Raw genomic sequence first — 5143 nt, forward strand, 5'->3', positions numbered from 1 at the left:
GAAATAAAGTTAGAGGCTAGTGTAGGAGGATTTTCCTCTGTAGATGACTCTATTTAAACAGCTAAGAAAGATCTGCAAGTCTCAGGAATGGCCGTGGGTGATACTGTGAGTGGCCTTTGATGACCCTCTCAATATTCATTCACTTATTCATCAGTTAAATGCTCTCTGAATGACCGCAGTGTGCAAGGCACTGTGTACAAGTTGCTCCCTAGGCAGAGTTTGTCACACTTTACTGTGCATACAAAGTACCCAGGGATCTTGTTAAAACTAGAATCCAGCTCAGTGCCTTCAGAGAGAGGCCTGAGATTCTGCATTCCTAACAAGCTCCCATGTCTGCCAGGCTGCTGATTCACTCATTTTGAGTAGCGAGGGCGTAGGATTCATAGCCAGATAATATATGGTTCTTGCCCTGGAGGAGCTTTCAGTCCAGTGAGGGAAACAGATGTGTAGACAACTTATTACAATGAAAGTAAAAGGTGCAGTTGTGGTAGAAAGACAAGAACAATGTAGGAGTAGGAGGAGGGGGGGCATTAATTCTGAATTGGAGGATCAAGGAAAGCTTTGTGACACAGATGTCATTTAAATTGTGCTTTGAGGGTGTGCTGAATTTTAATAAGGAAGGGGAATAGGAGACTGGAGGATGGGGAGGTTTGTTGTAAGTATGCTTTCTAAGGCTGTTGGAGGAACACTGCTGTGGACTGAATGTTTGTGTCCCTTCAACATTCATATGTTGAAACTTAATGAGCAAGGTGATGGTTTTAGGAAAACTTGGGAGCTGATTGGGTCATGGGGTAAAGCCCTAATGAATGGGATTAGTGTCCTTATGAAGAAGACCCCAAAGAGCTCCTTCAACCTCATCCCTTCTGCCAAGTGAGGACTCAGATAGAAGGCTCCAGGTATAAACTAGAAAGTGGCATTCACCAGACTCTGAATCTGCCAGCACCTTGATCCTAGACTTCCAGCTTCCAGAACTGTGAGAAGTAAAAGTCTTGTTTAAGCCACATGGTCTATGGTGTTTTTTATAGCAGCCTGATGGACAAACATGAATAGAGTCGTGCTCATGGTTAGGTTAGTCCCCATTGACAGTAGGATTTCTAGGCAATCTAGATGCTAAGGAATTTAGACCTTATTCTCAAATGAGACTGGATGCATGAACTTCCTTGTGGGAACTTTTAGGGATGGGCTGGGCAAGCTGAAGGCCAAGCTGGGAGGCCCTCAGTCTCTGGGGGGAGGTGAGAATGAGAGAGACAGCATTGCTGGTGGGAGGGAGAGAAGGGCAGAGGGAGGAGGGTTCTAAACACCCCCATGCTTCCGTGTCCACAGCTCTTATGGTTCACCCAGGAGGCACTGAGTTTCACATTTGCAATTCTTTTCATGACAATATGTCCTATTGCTCTACCTAGACTATAGGCTTTTGGGGGCTGGAAAAACTCTTTAACACCTGGCAAAGTAGCTTGTACCCAGCAGATGCTCATTAAATGTTTGTTGATGTCCACATGGGAGGAAAGTGATAAGGATGAACTAACTCAACACTATCCCATTAGTGAGTCAATCCAATGGCTTGTATGGTTTCCTTCCTTTAGCTTGTTCTTTCTCTTTGTTTGGAAGATTGAAAGGAAGTTGCCCCATAAGTGTTAAAATGTCCTTTAATGGGTGATGAGGTAATGCATTACCTCCCCCAGGAGTACTTGCTTATTTTAAAAGAAGAGGGTGGAGAAAAGTCACTGGGCTTTTTCACCCATGCCCTGGTCTTGGCCCATAGTTGTGATCCGGAAGGTGCCACACAGATCAGCCCCAGATTCTTGTCTCAGAGAACAGACCAAAGGGACCTATGGCTTTCTCAAAGTTGTGCAGCTGGTTGGTGGCAGGCACTTCAGATACATTGTTTGCCCAGGGAGAGACTGGCATTTCTGGCATTGCAGATCCATGGATGGCACAGATTCCCTCCAAATCCTGGGTGGATAGATGATGGGCACTACTTTTGTCCAAGTCTGGGCCTAATTTGCAGGTTCTAAACCTCCCAATAAGGAAAAAATGAGGGGTCTCATTAATAAGAACTTTCTACATGTGCTCAGAAAATCAGTGCAGTCAACTTCAGTGGGCTTCCACCCAATAAAGAGTGCCTATTACCTCTATATGTCAAGGAAGATCAGTGAAGCTCAGAGAGGTAAAGTGACGTGCCCAGGACTCTGGAGGAGGTATTGGGTCTGAGCCCATACTACAGCTTCACTGAGAGCACTTGGCACTCTGTCTTGTGCTGCCTGGTGGCAAACACAGAGAGCTGAGAGGATGTAGAGGGTGTGGGCGTTTGGAAGATTAACTTCAGCATTGCACCTAAAGCCTGAAAGCTGCAAGGGACAATGTTTTACAAGCCGCAGTGGCTCTTCTGGGAAGCCAGTGGGAGTGGTGACCTTGACTGTCTTGATCTTCTCCCTGAATAGAGAAAGGTTCCCAGCATTGTCCTGTAAGCCCTGTGGGTGCCCCACCTTCCAAAATCAGAATCACTGTGGACCACCAACCCTAGCCAGAAACATCCTCTCCTCTGCACCATGTCAGAGGAGGTAGGAGTAAACATTCAGGTTTAGAGCTCAGTGCCAGGCATGGGGTAGGGGTAGAATATGTAATTGTAAAATGGACAGATGGATTCAGGGAGTTAGCACTCTGAATCCCAGCAGTGTGAAAGAATTAAAAGAACATGAACCTTGGAGGCAGAATAATTTAAGGTTAAATTCTGTCTTTTTCTTGTGTTTGCTGTGTGACTTTGGGTGAGTCCTTTAGCCTCTCTAAATGTGTTTTCTCATCTACGAACAGGGGAATAATAACACGCGAATGTTTGTGAAGCATTGTAGAGAGAAGCTATGGGGCAGTGGCAGCCCAGCACCTGGCCTGTGTGAATGTCCTTCCTTAGGCAGCACTGAGTTGTATACTTACTCTGTTCCTTGTTAACCATGTGCCTCTGAGAAAGTCACAGAGCTTTTTGAACTCAGTTTCTATACCTGTGAAGGGAGGGAAGACAACATCATCCCATTTTGCTTCCGTGTCTGTTACAAGGATGGGTGGTGATAAGTGTTAGTGATAACAGCAGGAACGGCTGCACAGCTGCTATGTACTGAGAGCTGACAATGGAGCCATACTTTCAGAGTGTGTTGTGGAGACTAAATAAGACGTATCAAATGCCTGGAACATGTACCTGGCACAGAAAGAGTGCTTAGGATGATTTAATACAGCCCTTATTTTGGCCCCGGAGGGCTAAAGTTGGGGAAACAATTGGACATCAACTCAGAGGTAAAAGCTCCCAGTCAAGAGTGCCCAGGCAGTGCAGTCCCAACTGGAAATTGTGTCTTCTTTCCTCTCCTCTCTCCTTTCAGACCAGCAAGCATATGTAGGTTGCCTGGGGTCTCAGCCCAGAATCCAGGCGCTGACTTCTAGCCCAGCACTAGCTCCTCAAAATGGCTCTGCTGGCCTTCCTCTGGAGGGGTGACACCCAGTCTTCTCTCCTGCATGACAGCAAACAGCTTCTCAGTTTACTGGCTGCCATTTTGCCTTTCAACCTAGCCACACCTCCTCCTCCTCCAGTCTTCCTGAGGTTAAATCCAATCATGTTGCTCTCTGTTAAAAATCCTTCAATGGTCTCTTCTGATTCCATACAAATTTTTGGATTATTTGCTCCAGCTTTTTGAAGAATACCGGTGGAATTTTGATCGGAATGACATTAAAAGTATAGATTGCTCTAGGCAGTATAGACATTTTAACAATGTTTATTCTTCTGATCCAAGAGCATGGAATGGTCTTCCATCTTTTTGTGTCTTCTTCAATTTCTTTCATGAGTGTTCTGTAGTTCCTCAAGTACAAATCCTTGACCTCTTTGGTTAGGTTTATTCCCAGGTATCTTATGGTTCTTGGTGCTATAGTAAATGGAATCGATTCTCTAATTTTCCTTTCTGTATTTTCATTGTTAGTGTATTAAAAAAGCCACTGATTTCTGCACATTGACTTTGTATCCTGCCACATTGCTGAATTGCTGTATGAGTTCTAGTAGTTTGGGGGTGGAGTCTTTTGGGTTTTCCATATAAAGAATCATATCATCTGCAAAGAGAGAGAGTTTGACTTCTTCATTGCCAATTTGGATACCTTTTATTTCTCTTTGTTGTCTGATTGCTGTTGCTAGGACTTCTAATACTATGTTGAACAAGAGTGGTGAGAGTGGGCATCCTTGTCGTGTTCCTGATCTCAACGGGAAGGCTGCAAGCTTTTTCCCATTGAGGATGATATTTGCTGTGGGTCTTTCATAGATAGATTTGATGAAGTTCAGGAATGTTCCCTCTATCCCTATACTTTGAAGCATTTAATCAGGAACGGATGCTGGATTTTGTCAAATGCTTTTTCTGCATCAATTGAGAGGACCATGTGCTTCTTCTCTCTTCCCTTATTAATTTGTTCTTTCACATTGATTGATTTGGGAATGTTGAACCATCCTTGTAGCCCAGGGATGAATCCCACCTGGTCATGGTGGATAATCTTTTTAATGTGCTGTTGGATCCTGTTTGCTAGGATCTTGTTGAGAATCTTAGCATCCATATTCATCAGTGATATTGGTCTGAAATTCTCCTTTTTGGTAGGGTCTTTGCCTGATTTGGGGATCAGGGTAATGCTGGCTTCATAGAAAGAGTCTGGAAGCTTTCCTTCTGCTTTAATTTTCTGAATCAGCTGTAGGAGAATAGGTATTATTTCCTCTTTGAAAGTTTGGTAGAATTCCCCAGGGAATCCGTCAGGTCCTGGGCTCTTGTTTTTTTGGGAGGTTTTTTTTTTTTTTTAAAAAAGACACATTTATTCAGCGTCATGATCAGACTATTACATTTAGCAATCAACAGCATGGGTGCAAAAAAAAAAAAAATCTACATTAAAACCCTTTGTTGGAATGCTTTACACTTTCCACAGAACAGAAACTAAAATAACCTGTTATACAATTAGTCACAAATACAGTCCTCGAGTTTTTTTGCCCATACACATGAGTATTGTCTAAAACATGTCTTCTTTGTAGCAGCTAGGCCCTGCCACCACTGTGCTTGGCTGAGTTCACAAATCTGTTGTAACCTGTAGCTTCCCTGTCACTTCTCTGGCTCTCCTCTCCTGCTAAGCTTTG

Source organism: Mustela erminea, chromosome 2 (genome assembly GCF_009829155.1).
Source record: "Mustela erminea isolate mMusErm1 chromosome 2, mMusErm1.Pri, whole genome shotgun sequence".
Classification (NCBI taxonomy): Eukaryota; Metazoa; Chordata; class Mammalia; order Carnivora; family Mustelidae; genus Mustela; species Mustela erminea.